This window comes from Eublepharis macularius, chromosome 3 (assembly GCF_028583425.1).
Source record: "Eublepharis macularius isolate TG4126 chromosome 3, MPM_Emac_v1.0, whole genome shotgun sequence".
NCBI classification, from domain to species: domain Eukaryota; kingdom Metazoa; phylum Chordata; class Lepidosauria; order Squamata; family Eublepharidae; genus Eublepharis; species Eublepharis macularius.
The window spans coordinates 153,918,647-153,937,865 of NC_072792.1; the positions used below are offsets into that span (position 1 = coordinate 153,918,647).

The 19,219-nt window shown below is 44.7% G+C and overlaps 1 protein-coding gene across 2 annotated transcripts in view; it reads right to left on the reverse strand.

Annotated features, from left to right (window-relative positions):
• Positions 1 to 19,219, reverse strand: part of MTUS2 (microtubule associated scaffold protein 2) — a 277,327-nt gene that overhangs the window by 109,085 nt on the left and 149,023 nt on the right. The gene's annotated exons all lie outside the window — the stretch shown is intronic.

Consider the following 19,219-nt stretch of genomic DNA (forward strand, 5'->3'; position numbering starts at 1 on the left):
CCCTATGCCATTCCTTGAGGGTCCCTTGTTCCCGAGGAGCAGCATTTTGGGGAGATCAATGAGGCAGGAAAGTTCTGTTCTGCTGACAGAAGCACCTTCCACTAGCAGAAAATTTAGTCTAGATTATATCCAGTCTCTGAGACCTGAAACAAGACCTATACAGAAGTGACAGAGGTTAACTATGAACAGATATTCCTTGTTATTTTTTTTAACCAAAACAGTAGTCATGGAAGGGGAGAGGGATGCAGCAATTCGGACTGGGACCACAGTATAGAGGAGGAGAGATCAATCCTTTCCTCTCTGCACTGTTCTCTCAATGCAAATTGCATCCACTTCACCCACAGATTCTATTTATCCTGTGGGGAAAATATACAGATACCATACAGGTACCTATAGATTTCCCCCTGAACGGCTAATAGCAGTGCTGGGGGGTGGGGGTGGAATTTGCCCTGAGAAGACAGTGCAGGTGAAAAGGCTTAAATGCTCCTCCCGTGCCAGGCCCTAATCTGAGTCAACCCCCATCCCACACACACTGCAGCTGCTATTAAAGTTTCAATATCCAAGGGGTCTGCTGCCGCCATGCCTGTGAGGGACAGCGTAAGATTTGTGAGTGTCACTCAAGCATCGTGACTCATGAGAGGAGCAGAGTTAGAGTGAAACACTCAGATAAAAAGAACCTAACCTAGTCTTCACCTCGGTACAGCAGTATTTGCACAGCAAACCTTAGGACCCCTCTAACAGCTCCTCTGACATGCCTTCTCCAGTACCATCAACTTTTGCCTTAGCACATTAGCTGGCATTCTCGTGCTCAATTCAGAGTTAGCTAAAGAGTACCAAAGTGTTTTAAAAGTGTTGCCAGTTCTTAAACTCTGAGCCAGTAGAGATATTTCCCTTCTTTTACAGTGCAAGAGCTTTGTCAAACCCAAATCTGCTCCTCTGACAATTAGAAAATAAATTTTACAAAACTTGCCCTCGTTGAATGCTATCCTACTGATCGCAAGTTAAGATGTCCTTCCCAGATACTCCAGAAGTGAACTGTGCTGTCAGCATTGAGACTAGTGGAATAGCAGTAGACAGAGGGTTCACTAGTGTTTCCCAGAAGCCCTTTCATCTAACTTTAGCCCCATAGCACAATACAGATTTCTTTGCCCTTCGTTCTTGAGGGCAGGCAAAGCTGGTGACATTTTGCACCACAGAGATCGAAGCCTGTAGGAGGTGGGAAAACAGATGATTCAAATGTTAGGAATACAGATTATGCCAATTAAAGGTTAACCAATGGGGCAGTTTTGATTTACGCTGCCTGCCAAAATAAACGTAGGGACTTCTAAGGAACACTAGCAAGTGATTTTTATTACTAGCAAGGGCAAAGGACCGGTGAGTACTGGGCAAAGAGGGTTAGTTGGGGAGAGGTTCCCTCTTATGTAGAGCTGAATGGTCTTTTAGGCCTCTTTCACCTTCATCTCTCTCCCCAAAGTCTCAGCTTGCTATATCACATTCCACACACCTTTCCTTCACAAAGACTACTATTTCCCCTTAACAACAAGAACAAGAACGAGAACAACATTCAATTTATATACTGCCCTTCAGGACAATTTAATGTCCACTCAGAGCAGTTTACAAAGTATGTTATTATTATCCCCACAACAAAACACCCTGTGAGGTGGGTGGGGCTGAGAGAGCTCCTAGGTGGGTGGGGCTGTGACTGTGTCCCAATTGCAGACTCACACAGGCAGCAGGCAAGGGAAAACTCCCAAGTTGTCTGAGCAGGGCAAAGCACAGTTCCAAAGTTCAGGCACCGATTGGGCAACACTCACAGCTTCAAGTCCAAAGGGGTATTCCAGAAACAAGTCCACATGAACAGGTCACAGTCAGAGACAAGAGAATCAGTTCCAACCACAGCAACAAGGTCAGTAGTAAGCAGACACATTGCTTCCACACAGCCACTCCCTTTTTGGCTGCTTTTAACCCTCACAGTGCTCAGCTGCTTCTGCTATAGCATGCTCCTGCCCACTGTCTCAATCCTGCTCCTGCAAGCACTCATCATCACTAATGGTGCTGGGCTGGTGCTGTACTGCTAGCCTGGCACTGCGCCTTCTGGCTTGGAGGGCTCTCCTAGCCCTCCTCTGACGGTGCTCCAGAGGCTCTGGCGATGAAGAGTGAGAGCTGGCTTTCTGTTGCCAGCCCAGGGCTGGGAAGCTGAGGGGGAGAGCTGGCTGGTGTCTGGCTCTCTGCTGCTGGCCCAGGGCTGGGAAGCTGAGGGACCGATGTGCTGGGACCTGGCTGTGGATCTCTGTCTGAGCCTTCAGAGACTGCCTCCTCCTGCAATGCCTCTGCCACTGGCTGTGGATCTGGGTCAGGTTCGCCAGCTGCCTCTCCCTCAGAAGAGTCCTCTGAGTCTCTCTGCTCTGCTGGGCCAGGTTGGTCCATGACAGACTGACCCAAGGCCACCCAGCTGGCTTCAAGTGGAGGAGTGGGGAATCAAACCTGTTTCTCCAGATTAGAGTCCCGCACTCTTAACCACTACACCAAACTGGCCTTCAAGACCCAGATATAACTATTTCTCTGTTCTCCCTCCTCTATTGGGCCAAACACTTTTTCCTACCAAAACTTCTTTCTGCTCCATTTCTCCGTCTCTCAAAATCCCCAACCACCCTGCTCCCCCACCCCATCCCAAAATCAGTCCAATCCCCATCCTCAACACCTCTCCAGGATCCCAGATCCCAGCTTTCATTTTCTAGAATAGAATAATTTAAATCATACACATGGAGGATGCCCTTCCTTCATCCTGGATGACTGACTGTGGTACAAAAAGTTCCCATAACCGTCTCCTTCTCCAAAATGAAGACAGGAATATAATGAATAAATATGCATCCCAACAAAATGGTCATCGTTGTATGATATTTTAAAGGCACAGGAACCCTTTCAAGAATTGCATCGAACAGTGACAGACTCATTGCCTGGCCTCCACTAAATCCTTTTCTCAGCTTATATGAGAGAAGTGGCAACAAGTCATAGATCTATAATGTTTAAGAATTTTTCTGCCAAACTCTCTGGCTCTGGACATGTCCCTTTCCTTCCTTTATTAAAGTCAGAAGGGTTTAAGGCTTTGATAGACAGAAGGAGATAAGGACATAGAAGTGAGAATAGAGTGAGTAGAGCATAGGGTGAGGCTGGAGTGAGCTTGAATGCCACTACATTTGGGGGCCATTAGCTGCTGCTTTCTCAAGTCTACTTTAAAGAACAATTTGGTTAAAGAGGTGGAAAATCAGGGCCGTTTCCAGACGGCTTACCTGGCTCCGGAACGTTGCGCCATCTTGTGGGGAAAATGCAAAATATCGCGTTTTCTCGCGCGAGTTTTGCGTGACGTCGCATGACATCACGCAAAACTCACACGAGAAAACGCGATATTTCGCGTTTCCCCCACAAGATGGCGCAATGTTCTGGAGCCAGGTAAGCCGTCTGGAAATGGCCCAGGTGGGGCTCCCTAAAACATTGTGGTTTAACTAGCCCTATCCACCGAAAGGATCTTTGAAAAGATTGCCTGGGAAATGAGGCAACTCTAGATGAGTCATTTAGGAACAGATACAATGAACATTTGGGACATTTAAAGGTCAGCACAAGTCAAGAAATACATATGAGAATGGAGACTCAGATTCAAACACTCCCCTAAAAGATTGTCAGGTCTTTGCACAGCCGCAGCTGCACTCGATGTCCTAGCACCTGGTGAGGGCTCATGGTCAGCGGCCTCACCCCACCTTGGCTGGGGCGCAGCTGCACTTGGTGCCCTAGCACTTGGCGAGGGCTTCTGGAAAGCAGCCTTGCCCCACCTCAGCTGGGGCGCAGCTGCACTCGATGCCCTGGCGCCTGGCGAGGGCTTCTGTTCTGTGGCCTTGCCCCATCTTGGCTGGGACACAGCTGCACTTGGTGCCTTAGCGCCTGGCGAGGGCTTCTGGTAAGCTGCCTTTACACTCGGCTCATCGCCGGCGTCTGGTCCATGGCCAGAGGGGGGGTATACATCTCCCTCACACCCTCTCGTCCATTCTTCTGCCTTGCTTGCTTCTTGCCTCCTCTCCAACTCCCTTCCATGCAAAGCCGCTGCCACCTCCTCCTCCTCCTCTTTCTCTCTCCTTCTCTCTCTATCTGTTCCTCAACTCACCACCCTGTCTTCCTCTTCTCTCACCTTTTTATGGAGGCCTCTGTGAGGGGTGCCCACCCTATCATCCCGGCCTTGCCCTATCCCCGTGGAAGCCCATTCCCTCAGACTTGATGGGCAGCTGCCTTGGCTCCCGGCCCCCTCCTGGGGTTGGCTGCCCTCTCTCGCCCCACCTGGGCTCCTAGCGTCCCATTGGAGGGTGGGGCTGTCTGGCTTCCATGTGCCCTATCTGACTCTCTGTGGCTTGGGTGTCTCTTTCCCTCCCCTGGCTGTTGGGATGGGTGGGGCTCTGGAGCCAAAGCCTGCTCCTGCGATGCCTTCCAGCTGCTGGGTGGCCCCATCAGAGGCAGTGCTGGCCATGGCATTGCCTAGCTCTGTCACCTGGTTGGACCGAGCTCCCATCTGACCTTTTTTATTCCTTGCTCCCTCCTTTCTTTCTTGCTCCCCCCTCATAAACTAAAAGGAATGAAAGGAGAATTGCCCATTGGAAATAATAGGAGAGGCTTGAAGGCTGATTGGAGATAATGGGATCCAGGGATGCCAATTTACTTGCCTGGGCTCCACTGAAATGCATTACAACACAAAAAAAGTTGCAAAGAAAATGCAGAATGGATTTTCCATAAAGGTTTCTGGGACCAGATAGAATACTCTGGGAGTGGAATGACAGCCCCCAGAGTGCAATGACGGTCCCTACCTATAGAGTCTGTGCTCCGGGACCATAATGACAGGTTTCAGAGTGGAATGACAGTCCCTGGAATAGGCCCAGTGCTCTGGGACTGGAAGGCTAGCCCCCAGAGTGCAGTGCAATGTCAGCTCCTGGAAGTAGATGAAGTGTTCTGGGACTGGAATGACAGGCACTAGACTGGAATGATGACCCCTGGGAGGAGCAGAAGTGTTCTGGGACTGGAATGACAACTCCCAGAGTGCAATGACAGCCCCCTCAGAGCAGAATCTGTGCTCTGAGAAGGAATGACAGGCTGCAGAGTGGAATGACAGCCCCTGGTAGTAGTAGAAGCATTCTTGGAGTGGAATTACAGGCACCACAATGGAATGACAGCCCCTAGGTATAGCAGAAGTGTTCTCAGACTGAAATGACATCCCCAGAGTGGAATGACAACCCCTGGGAACAGAACTTGTGCTCAGGGACTGGAATGACAGGTCGCAGAGTGGAATGACTGTTCCTGGGAATAGAGTCAGGGCTTTGGGACTGGAATGACACTCCCTGACATACCACACCCACTGCCATTCCAGTCCCAGACCACTGATTCGCCTCCTAGGGGCCTGTGTTGATAGATCAAGATGGGTAGCCGTGTTTGTCTGTAGCAGTAGGAAAAAGCAAGAGTCAATTAGCACCTATAAGACTAACAAAAATTGTGGTAGGGTATGAACTTTCATGAGCCACAGCTTCACTACTGGACTTTTGCTCTTTTTTTGTGTTGTAATGGAGCCCATGCAAGTAAATTGGCATTCCTGGCTCCCATTTCCTTCAAGGGGTCACCCACAGCTCATTTCACCCCACTGATGAAGTGAGCTGTGGCTCATGAAAGCTCATACCCTACCACAAATTTTGTCAGTCTTATAGGTGCTACTGGACTCTTGCTTTTGTGTGTGTGTTGTAATGCATTTCAATGGAGCCCATGCAAGTAAACTGGCAATCCTGGCTCCAATTTTCCCCAATGGGCCTTCAAGCCTCTCCCATTATTTCCAATGGGCAATCCTGTCATTCCCTTTAGTACATCCCTTTCCCCCTCCCTGGCTGGCATGGCTTCTACTTCTCACCTTTCCTCAGGCTTTTTTGCGGGGGGGGGGGCTGCTTTTGGTGGAAAGAGTGGCTGGTTGTGTGTGCACCACCGCCGGGGAAAGAGGAAGTAAGGTAAGACACACACAATTCCCTTTCAGTTCCTGTGCGACCAGGTAGGAGCAAATCACTGTTGGGTTTAAAGTTGCTGTTTTAAATTCTATTACTTTCCTTCCCCCTTCTCCCTTCCGTTTTCCCTCCCCTTCCTATTCTCCGATATCAATGCTACTACCCCCTTCACTTCAGCAGAGCGGCGCCCCCACACTGCACCCCCTCTTTATCACCTCCCTTCTCTCATCCTCTAGTTTCCATATATCACCCCACCTTCCCCCTCTCCCCCAGTAGTTTATTTCAATATTTATATACCACATTCTTAGCTGTCAGCTGCTGCTCATTTCAAACCCAAGGGCGGGGGGGGGGGGAGAGAGAGAAGGATGAGTGTGGAGGGTAGTTCCCAAAAGGGATCTCTGACAAAGGTGATCAATATTTTAAGGCTTGGAGGGGGATGGAGAGAAAGAGAAGTCTTCAGCGCAGTCTCCCCCTTCCAAATGTCTCCTCCAAGCAGGGCCCTGTAAGAGAAGCCCTCGTTCTACTACTTCTCTGGGTTCAGAGATATTTTACATAAAATGGGAGAAGCATTTTATTCTGGGGTATAGAGCGGAGAGAGGCTTTGTGCTACTCCTGGAGAACTTAATGAGAATTAAACTGCACATGTCTAATGGGAATAATATTAATATTGACAGTGTTTTCAAGTTCTAGAAAACAAAAAGGAAGAAGAGAGAAGTTAAATTAAAACAGTCTCTGTAATGAAATTTGACTTGATTCTGTTTCCAGGTATAACGTATAAAGCATTCCTAAAATAGTTTAAAAAAATCCATTCTCAGATTTTTACAAGGTTACGGTTATAAGCTTCTAAAAACTAATTTACCCAACAGTCAAATGAAATATTACAACCAATTAGAAGTACATTTCATATAAATATATCATTTGTAATACAAATTAAAGTAGTTTATATTTTGTTTGTATGTTTTATATGTTCATCGACTAAAATAATTTTCTTTTTTAAAAAAAGGAGGTGCACTCAAAACTTTAATGCAAGTTGCTGTTTCTGCTCGTGGAATAGATTCCTGGCTCACCATACTGCACAGCTTAGAGGGAACATTGCGAGTCCCATCCCCTCCTCCTGGTAAGTCTGGGGGCTGAGCCTCAGACCCAGACAAAGATCTCATCCATAGGCAAAGGACCAAGATGTCAATTGTCACTCTCTCCCACTGAGCCTATAGTATTACTTTAAACACACCTATATAGGCAAATGCAGGGCTTTTTTTCAAGGGGAACGTGGGGGAATGGAGTTCCGGAACCTCATGAAAATGGGCACATGGCTGGTGGCCCCGCCCCCTGATCTCCAGACAGAGGGGAGTTTAGACTGCCCTCTGTGCGGCAATCTCAACTCCCCTCTGCCTGGGTAAATGATTCACATGATCACTCCTCAGCAAAATATGGCAGGGGACTGTTCATACTTCAGTAAAAGTGTGAGTATATAATGGAGGGGCCACTTTAGTGGGGCAAATGAACTGAGCTGCAGATGGGATTTTGTTAAGCTTAGAGTTGTAGTTTATGAAAATTGGAACCTGGCTTGTGTCTGGTCTCTGAGGAGCTGCAGGTATGACATGAAGAATATTCAGCTCTCTGTGTGTGACTTTAGATTCCTACGATACTATTGGGAACAAATGCAAAGTCTTGCCGGACTGAGCATTCATCAACAGCCCTTTCTTAGAATCATTTTCCAGTGTGGCAGCCTGAATCACTTAAAAAAAATAATGAAAGAAGCATCTGCTTCAACCGGTTCATCCATTTTGATCTCATTCGCATATTTAATCTGAAACTGTCAAGGGTTATATGTTATCTCCAACACTACAACCCTTTGCTTTTAGCATTTTCTAACCTGGAAAATAATCCCTGCTGCACTTCTAGCTTATGCATGGAAATCATCCTTTAAAAATACTTTCTTTGAAAATGCCCGATGTTCGAGTGTCTTTGCAGCTAAGAACAGGATGCCTAAATAGACTGAAAGATTGTAGTGCATCTGGGACGGTGTATTTGCAACAGAATTTGGGGAAATGGGCAAAGCTATGCACAGAATCCAACAGGAAGACTATTATGCTTATTTGCATCATGCTAAAATGAAAGGAATAAAATGCTATTTAGGAGCCTCCTGTGGAGAAATGATAATATTATTAAAGTAACAGACAGATCTAAGCCTTCCATCTTTTAAAGAGGCGGGCATCTTATACATAAGGAACGGGTAGGGAGGGGGAAGGAATTTCTTCCATTTGGTTCTGCAGCTCTTAAATTCTATCATAACAAGTACCCATTTTAACAAAGAAATCAGAATATATTTCCTAATAAAATGAAAGTAAATGAGTCTCGCCTGCCACAACACGCACCAGCATGAGGTTCGCTGCTCCCTTCAAAGGAAGGCTGCTTGTGTGGAAGCAGGTCTAATTGAAAGCAGCACATCAAAAGTCTACACAGATCCTTACAAACATATTTGACCTTTGCTCAAATAATAAGCAACATTAAAAATTTAAATAAAGACAACCTGCTGTACTTGAAGGCAAACAGGAGAATCACAGGCATACGTAGCCCTACAGACAGGAACAGAAATAAACATCTTTTTTAAAAAAAACTAAGTATTCTGAAAGGTAAACAAAGATGTTTTGCTGCCGAATGATAAGAATTTATCACCAATTAACAAAGTGTAGCTGTTTCTTGCAGATGTCACCTAGTTTAAGCTCATAGCGAAGTGATCCGTCGTAATTCTGGCCTATAAATGTACTGGATGTATTTAGCTAACTCCAGGTATATATATATATATGTTTCTTCACCTCCACAAACCCTTTTGTATATAGTTGTGAGGAACACTGTTCTGTGATCCACTATGGTTTGAAGGAAATACACAAAATGGAAATAGCAATTAAGTTTTAGCTTTCACAACATTGCCTCATAACAGAATTCCAGGGCAGATCTGTACAGTATCTGCACAAACACATTTCTCACACAATGCAGCACTCTAGATGTGAGATTAACTCCTGTCGTGCTTTATTAACCAGACCAGAAAGGCCATATTATGCACAGACTTGGACTATAATAGATTTCACATGGGCAGAAAAGCAGAGAATTGGGCCCAGCCTATGTTGCTAGCCTCTGCAATTGCACAGAACGCTTCTGCTGATATGGCAAAATATGTTATAGAATACTGTCTCCTTTCAAATAATTTAACTACATAATCTTAATAATATTTATTATGCATGAGATTGTGATTACTAAACTCATTTGGCTAGCCAGCCTGCAGATCTCCCCCCACCACACACCCAATTTTTTCTCTCTGGACAATTGAGCTTAAAATTCAAATTATAGAAGAAGTTGTGCTCAAGAGGGACTTTTTATTATTGCTATTTGTAAAGTAGAACATATCACATGGCTTTTTAAAAAAACTCATATGCTTATCTTTTATTCTCTTATGTGAAATTTATTATATGGAGAACATTTCAATTTACAAATCTGGCTGACTTCCAGCATAGAAGTCATTCTTCTGTTTGAAGTACGAGGTGTCAGGGGAAGTTACATAATCTCTTCTAAGAAGGCTTGTGCATTACCAAAGGGGGAAGAAATTCTTTTCAAGTTGTTTAGTATGAAATGCAGCTTGGAATAAATATCTGTTACCCTTTGAAATGTAGCAAATGTATTTAGTAATTAAGGAATTCTTCTAAGATGAAAAAAGTCTACCTGACATACAATCTACTTGTATAGTGACCAATAAAGTACTAAAAAGAGGCATTATATGCAAGCTGATGTTACTGTCAAAGTAGAGCTCCTACAATACTAGGAGAACAAATGCTGCTAATAAAGAGAAAGCTTTAAAAATAAATAAGAACATAGTAAGAGCTCTGGATCAGACTAGTGGTCCACTGTGTTTCACACAGTGGCCAAATAGTAGCCCTAGAGGGCCAACAAACAGGGCATAAGAGGGCAAGTCTTTTCCTTGATGTTACCTCCTACCACTGGGATTCAGAGGTTTACTGCCTCTGAATATGGAGGTTCCCTTTAGTCACTATGGCTAGCAGCCACTGACAGACCCAACCTCAGAAAATCAGTCTAAAGTCTATGTTCATGGCCCTCATTACAATCTTTGGTAGTGAATTACTCATCTTATAGAGGCCCTGATCTGAGGATACTAAAATAAGGAGATTGGCGCCATGAACAGACATGACGGATCTTCTTACACACGTAAATAATGACCCAGGTTTGCAGAAAAATCTGAAATCTAAAAAAAACCCCAAAAAACTTTTGAGGGGTTAACTTCCCCCCCAAAGAAGCACCCGTAGCTTTAAACAGATGTCTTCAGTGGCTGTTGCTAGGCAACCATAATAGTTTAGTCTATATTTCAGGCTTGGTTTCTGTCATTAAAAGGCAAGGAGGGGGGACAAGGCCCTTTCCAGGGCTGTTTTGGCCTTTGAGGAAGGATTCTTGGGGCCAGGCCCAGTAATATTGAATATTGAAAAGCACTGGGCCCAGAACCAAGCCCTGTGACAAGCCATTCGACACTTCCCTTCAATCAGATGTGATCTTATTGACAACTATGCTTTGGGTGTGGTTGTCCAGCCAGTTCCCTATCCATCTAACTGTCCTAGAGTCCAATCCACAGTCCACCAGTTTACCCAGTTACACCACTTTATCCATCAGAATATCATGAGGAACCTTGTCAAAAGCTTTACTGAAATCCAGATAAACTACACCGACTTGATACAACATGACATGCATGACTGTCAGGCAGGCAAGCCACTCTGCCTGCCATGACTGTGAATGCATGTCTACTGGGGTGGGGGGGTGGGGAAGAGCTTTCTTCCTGTAGTGTAGCTTCCTTCACTATGCCTATGCTTTGCTAAGACATGCTTTGCTAAGAGACCTTATCAGTGCAGCTGGTAGTGTGTGGGAACCGGGAGTGGGAACTTCGGCTGGGCATCTTTTGCAGGACTTTCACTGACTTGTTTGGACTGGGGGAGGGGAACGGGAGTATAACCTCTCAGGGAAGACTGTACTTCAGCGTTCTGGGCAATCTCTATGTATCAGTGCACTTCCAGGGAGTTTTAGCTGCATAAAGACCCTTTTAACTCATACCACTGTGTTGGATGAAGTGGAGATTCTGAGAGAATCCCCTAGCCAGGCCTGACAATGACTCACCCAGTCCTAGCTGCATGCTACTATTCTACAGCAGCCCTCACACACTATAGCCAATGTAGTGTAGTGATTAGAGTGTCAGACTAGAATCTGGGAGACCGGTGTCCATATCCCAGTGTGTGAAAGAGGATACAGAGAAAAGTGAACTACCTCCCCCGTCAAAAATCCTTGCAGGCTCCCCAATATGTAACGGCTTGTCTCAGCAGGCACCATGCAACTGGGCCACAGGGGAGAGGCTGCTGTGGAGGGGGAGGTAAATGAGGGGTGAAGAAAAAGGTGGGTGGGAAGGATAGAAGGAAGCAGGAAAAGGGGGAGAGGCTATGGGGGGCAAGGGTGGGAAAGAGTACATGGTAGGGGAGGGGAAATGAGATGCCCCCCACAAGACCTTGCAGGTCCCCATTTGTCCTGTTCTATTTCCTGCTTAAAGGAAGATATAAACGGTTGGGTTCTAGTAAGGATATAGCACTTACCCTGCTTTCCTCTTCCCCTACTTACCCTGTAAGCGTGATCCTATGCAGATTTACACCCTTCTAGGCCTACTGACATATGGGGGTCTCTATCACCAAGCCTGAGGTGAATTAGAATAATAGAATCGTGGGATCATAGGGTTGGAAGGGACCTCCAGGGTCATCTAGTCCAACCTCCTGCGCAACGCAAGAAATTCACAATTACCTCCTCCTCCCACCCCCAGTAACTCCTGCTCCATGCCCAGAAGATGGCAAAACACCATCAGGATCCCTAGCCAAACTGGCCTAAGGAAAACTGCTTCCTGACCCAAAAGTGGAGATTGGCATTACCCTGGGCATGTAAGAAGGACCACAAGAACTAATCACTGATGTAACCCTTCCTGCCCTCCCTCTCATGTTTTGCCTGGCTTCACAGAATAAGCATTGTTGTCAGATGGTGATCTAGCCTCTGCTTAAAAACCTCCAAAGAAGGAGAGCCCACCACCTCCTGAGGAAGCCTGTTCCACTGAGGAACCACTTTAAACTGTCAGGAAGTTCTTCCTAATCTTTAGCCGAAAACTCTTTTGATTGAATTTTAAACCATTGGTTGTGGTCCGACCTTCTAGGGCAGTGGAAAACAACTCTGCACCATCCTCTATATGACAGCCCTTCAAGTACTTGAAGATGGTTATCATATCACTTCTCAGTCATTTTCTCTCTAGGTTAAACATACCATGCTCCTTCAACCTTTCCACACAGGACTTGGTCTCCAGATCCCTCACCATCTTTGTTGCCCTTCTCTGGATACTTTCCAGTTTGTCTATATCCTTCTTAAATCGTGGTGCCCAAAACTGAACTCAATACTCTTGGTGAGGTTTAACTGGAGCAGAGTAGAGTGATACAATCACTTCACATTATCTGGACACTATACTTCTGCTGTTACACCCTCAAAATCACATTTGCCTTTTTAGCTATCACATCACATTGCTGACTCATGTTCAACAAACTCATGTTCAATGTACTAAGACCTCTAGATCCTTTTTGCATATACTACTGCCAAGACAAGTCTCCCCCAATCTATAATTATACATTTCATTTTTCCTACCTAAATGCAAAACTTTACATTTATCTCTGTAGAAATTCATTTTATTTGTTTTAGCCCAGTTTTCCAGCCTGTCAAGATCATCATGTATCCTGACTCTGTCTTCTACCATATTTGCTGCCCCTCCCAATTCAGTATCATCTGCAAATATAATAAGCATTACTTCTATTGCTTCATCCAAATCATTTATAAAAATGTTGAACAGTACAGGCCCCAGGACTGATCCCTGAGGCACTCCAGTTGTCACTCTTCTCCAAGAGGATGAGGAACCATTAACAAGCACTCTTTGGGTGTGATCTGTCAACTAGTTACAGATCCACCTAACAGTAATGGAATCCAAACCACATTTTACCAACTTGTCAACAAGGATATTATGAAGAACCCTATAAAAAGCCTTACTGAAATTGAGATAAACTACGTCAACAGCATTTCCCTGATCCAGCAAGGTAGTAAATTTCTCAAAAAAAGATAAGGTTAGTCTGACATGATTTCCACTAATTTAGGTAGGGTGCCCACTGGAGAGGTAGGTAAGTCAGTAGAATGGCCAATCTATTCCTAGAGCTGCACACAAACAATGAGTGGCAATTGTTTGCATTGAGAGCAAAGCTACAAGTGATGCCTGACACAGGTTGTACGCTTGTCAGCTTCCCTCAAGTTTTGATTGGAAATGTAGGCGTCCTGGTTTTACAGCTTGGCTCTCCATTACAGCTGCAAGACCAGGATGCCTACATTTCCCATCAAGCGGGAAGCTGACAAGTGTCCAACCTGTGTCAGGCATCACTTGTAGCTTGGTTCTGAGAATCTGTGCAAGGAGAAAGACTACTAGAAAACTATAGCCCCCCACCCCTGTCCCTGCCTCTGGGTTGATGAAGGGCAGCATAACCAGGCAGGGCTAACTGAGACACATACACCCCATCTGTTTCTCCTACCTAGGTCTCAGTCACACAAGTCAGATCAATCTGAGCCCCATCCAACAACCCAGAGAGGACTGTAGTTTTATTCCTAACTGGTACAGTATAGCATTGCAGTAAGGATGAAACAAAGGAAGTAGACGCAGTTGTACCACTCCTGGGATGGAGATTAGAGCAATACTGGACACCAGCATGTGTCATGCACCATCTTTTAAACAGTGACAATGATCAAAAGGACATTTGCATTGGTATTAGTTAACAAACAAATGTACACTCTTAGTCAAAATATATACTTGCTGTATTTTATTCTTTCTGCAAATGGTGTGACTAAGACTGAGCAGCATTCCTAAATTCACCACTGTGCTTTATGAGGAAACATCGGTTTACTTTGACTCAAACAATGCAGTTACATGGTTGTTGTGGGTTTTCCGGGCTGTATTGCCGTGGTCTTGTAGTTCCTGATGTTTCACCAGCAGCTGTGGCTGGCATCTTCAGAGGTGTAGCACCAAAAGACAGAGATCTCTCAGTGTCACAGTGTGGACAAGATCTTGGCAGGTCATTTATATCTACTCAGGAGGGGTGGGGGTTGAGCTGAGTCATCCTGTAAGAGTTTCCCAGGGTGTGGAATGCTAATGGCGGGAGGCTTCACTGTATCCTGAGGAGGTTCTTTTGCATATGGGTTGGTGCTTGATGTGCTAATCTTCTCTGCAGGGCTATTGACGGGTATAGAGTGTTTTGTTAGCCTGGTGTTTTTCAGAACTGGAAACCATGCTCTGTTCATTCTTAAGGTTTCTTCTTTCCTGTTGAAGTTTTGCTTATGCTTGTGAATTTCAATGGCTTCCCTGTGCAGTCTGACAAAGTAGTTGGAAGTGTTGTCCAGTATTTTGGTGTCCTGGAATAAGATACTGTGCCCTGTTTGAGTTAGGCTATGTTCAGCCACTGCTGATTTTTCAGGTTGTCCAAGTCTGCAGTGTCTTTCATGTTCTTTTATTCTTGTCTGGATGCTATGCTTTGTGGTCCCGATGTAAACTTGTCCACAGCTGCAGGGTATACGGTATACTCCTGCAGAAGTGAGGGGGTCTCTACTGTCTTTTGCTGATCGTTGCATCTGTTGTATTTTTCGGGTGGGTCTGAATACTGCTTGAAGGATATGCTTTTTCATAAGCTTTCCCATCTGATCAGTAATTCCTTTGATATATGGCAAAAACACTTTTCCTGGAGGAGACTGTTTTTCCTTGGTTGTTTGATTCATCCTGGGTTTGATTGCTCTTCGGATTTCATTTCTGGAGTAGCCATTTGCCTGAAGTGCGTGGTTTAGATGATTAATTTCCTCATTGAGAAAGTGCGGCTCACATATCCGTCTTGCACGATCCACTAATGTTTTCATTATGCCTCTTTTCTGTCGGGGGTGGTGATTGGAGTTTTTGTGTAAGTACTGATCAGTGTGAGTTGGTTTCCTGTAGACCTTGTGACCTAACTGAAAGTTTGCTTTGCGGATGACCAAGAAATGGGAGGTTTCCCTCGATTTCTTTCTCCATTGTGAATTGTATGTTCAGGTGGATGTTGTTGAGATGATTCAAAAACCCCATCAATTCTTCCTCCCCATGGCTCCAAATGATAAATGTATCATCCACAAACCGGAACCATGCACTAGGTTTGTGGGGTGCTTCTAGAGCTGCTTTTTCAAAATGTCCCATGTAGAAGTTTGCTATAACTGGGCTGAGAGGGCCCCCCATGGCCACCCCATCCATCTGTTCATAGAATTCGTTATCCCATTGGAAGTAACTGGTTGTCAGACAATGGTGGAATAAGGCTGTTACATCCTCTGGGAAAATCTGATTAATAAAAAGTAAAAGACACTATTGCACTTATTACTTACTTACACAAAAACTCCAATCACCACCCCCGAGAGAAAAGATGCATAATGAAAACATTAGTGGATCGTGCAAGACGAATATGTGAGCCGCACTTTCTCAATGAGGAAATTAATCATCTAAACCACACACTTCAGGCAAATGGCTACTCCAGAAATGAAATCGGAAGAGCAATCAAACCCAGGATGAATCAAACAACCAAGGAAAAACAGTCTCCTCCAGGAAAAGTGTTTTTGCCATATATCAAAGGAATTACTGATCAGATGGGAAAGCTTATGAAAAAGCATATCCTTCAAGCAGTATTCAGACCCACCCGAAAAATACAACAGATGCAACGATCAGCAAAAGACAGTAGAGACCCCCTCACTTCTGCAGGAGTATACCGTATACCCTGCAGCTGTGGACAAGTTTACATCGGGACCACAAAGCGTAGCATCCAGACAAGAATAAAAGAACATGAAAGACACTGCAGACTTGGACAACCTGAAAAATCAGGTTGGTGCTACACCTCTGAAGATGCCAGCCACAGCTGCTGGTGAAACGTCAGGAACTACAATGCCAAGACCACGGCAATACAGCCCGGAAAACCCACAACAACCATCGTTCTCCGGACGTGAAAGCCTTCGACAACACAATGCAGTTACATCTTTCAAAGCCTACTGAAGTGAAAAGACTTAGAAGGGTGCTACTTTTCTTAGGCATAGATGAAACTATCAGTCTCCCATATCAACTAAACACGCATACCATCGCTTAACTAAGCCTGACATCGCAAGAACTGTGCAACTAGTTCTACACAATCAGACAGATTTTTGAGATGGTGTCTGCACAGCGCAATAAGGAAGCCAAGCCACATTACTAATCAAGAAGCAACACTTCCACAGAACATCAGAATATCATTTCGAAGATACAGCGGTGCGATGGACAGCATTTCTTTGGTGGTGGGGGGGGGAAGCCTTGGAGGAATTGTGGGATTAGGAATGTTATGATATTTGAACACACTGATGCACTTTGAAAATCCCAGTGGCTAACATAGGTTCTTGCTACCTTGGGCAAAAGAGCAGTCGTTCACCCCCACTCATCATCCTAACAAAATTTAATGGAAACAGATGTCAAGTGCAATAGAATGACATAAAAGGATGTCTAATATATAAATGGGATTGAAACAGCATTGAAATGTTGTTCAAAACAAATGAATTAGGGACACCAGCAACAAAAACAGGTGTAACAAGAAGGCTCACAGCAGCAGCCTACAAAAACAAATTTAAAAAGCTGGCATCTTCATATATTCCTAGATAGGACTTTACTGTACAAGACTGTATTTGAAGCTAGTGCATCAAACAATTTGATCCAGCTTATCATTGAGCCAATACTGTAAGGGAAATATGCATCTATATTGTTTACATTTTCCCCCATGGAAAGGTTTTAATGAACAGATGCCTGCAGCACTGTACTAAAAATGTAGCTTTGCAGCCTCTATTTCTGGCAATGCAGCTTGCATGAGATGCTGGTGGAAATATTATTGAAACAAGGACATGTCTCCCAGCGCTGCATCCTCCCCCCAGACAATATTAAGATTATCTGAACAAGCATTACATACTTAAATGCAAAATAGGCACACACACAAATGACCAGCACAATTCTCTCCAAAGGTCAGCAGCTAAGCAGACCTGCTTAGCCTTCCCACAGAAGTACCTCTCCCAGAGCATCACCAAGAATGGGTTGAGGACCTACGCAGCTGAGAGAGAAGGAAAGACTAATACATAATGACTGGAGAGAAGCCTTCACTTGGAATATATTTTGGAGCCATCAGGCAGATACAGGCACAGAAAAGTAACAGCTGTCTTGAAACTAGATTGCTAACTTTTTTTTCATGAGAGAATTGCCTTTCCCTTCGCCCTCAGACAATATTCTTACATGCCAAGAAAACTTTCCTACAGTTTCTAAGCTCTGCTTTAAATCAAAACAAAAAGAAAGAGAGGTGAACATACAAGGTTCTGAATATAAAAACTCTGTAAATAAAACAAAACAGAGGGACCAGGCTTGGTTTCCATTTAACTTTCATTTAGGGGGGAATTCTGTAGGATAAAAAATACAGCCATCTCCCACCTCCTATAAATTTATCTCTTCATATGGCAGACATGAAGAGCAAGCCTAAGCACATCTACTCAGAAGTAAGTGACATGTTTTCAATGGGCCTTACTCCCAAGAAAACATCCTTAGGCGTGCAGCCTTACGTACCTGGGGAAAATGTCTATACACATGGCTGAGTAACACTTTTAAACATTAGTTTCAGGTGGGTAGCCATGTTCATCTGTAGTAGATAGGGTTGCCAGCTCTAAGTTGAGAAATTCCTGGAGATTTGAGGGGTGAAACCTGGAGAAACCTGGGGAAAGTGGGGTTTGGGGAGGGAAAGGACTTTGGCATGGCATAATTCCATAGAATCTACCCCCCCCCCAAAGTAGCCCTTTTCTCCTGGTGAACTGATCTCTATGGCTGGGACACCAGTTGTAATTCCAGCAGATCTCCAGCTACTACCTGGAGGCTGGCAACCCTAGTAGTAGAAGAGCAAGAACTGGGTCCAGTATTACCTTAAAGACCATCTAGGGTCTGAGTTTTCAAGAGTCAATGTGTAGTTATGTAATGCAGCTTTTCAATATTCAGTCACCCAATTAAATTCACACTCAGCAAGTAACACAGCACAAGTGTCTAGTGGTAGATGAATTGTTTTACAAAAAACATGATTGTGTCTGCATGTTTTACATGCAGACTTACAACAAGCATTTTGGGACTACAGTACCCACCAAATGAGGTGAGAAAATAAATCGACAGGGCCAGACTAGAAACAGTCTGCTTCAGGACAAATTAAAAGGAACTAACAACAGAACACCACCGGTTGTCACCTATAGTTCCCACCTCAAACCCATCCAATGTATTATCAGGGTTCTACAGCCCATCCTGGAAAACGATGCCTCTCTCTCACAAGCCCTGGGTGGAAGACCTCTCCTTGCCTACAGACAGCCCCCCAACCTTAAACGACTTTTCACTAACAACCATGAACCAGCTAACAGAGTCACCAACACAGGTACCAGACCCTGCAACAGACCCAGATGTCAACTCTGCCCTCATATCTACCCAGAAAATACCATACAATGGCATCACTATATCTGGCTCTTACAGCTGCTCATTCTCCAACATGATATGTGCCAACAATGTCCATCTGCTCTGTACGTTGGACAAACCAGCCAACCTCTGCACAAAAGAATAAATGGACACAAGTCTGACATTAAAAATGGCAACATCCAGAAACCAGTGGAAGAACACTTCACTCTACCAGGACATTCCATCAAGGACTTAAAGGTTACCATAGTTCAACAGAAACCATTCAAAAACAAAATCCAATGGGAAGCTGCTGAATTGGAATTCATATGTAAATTTGACTCAGTCAGACTTGGATTGAATAGAGACTATGAATGGTTATCTCATTACCAGAAGTAACTGCCTTCAGGTATTCTATTCAGATTCTGCCTTGGAGGGTAAGGGTCACACCCAGCTGGATTGCGCATTCCACCTCTTTCATGAACTTATTTACATGACCCTTGCTCCCTGCACCCCCCCCCCACACCATCTATATGTCTCCAGCCAGTTTTTTCATACCTTCCATACACCTGACGAAGAGACCTGTGGCTCTCAAAAG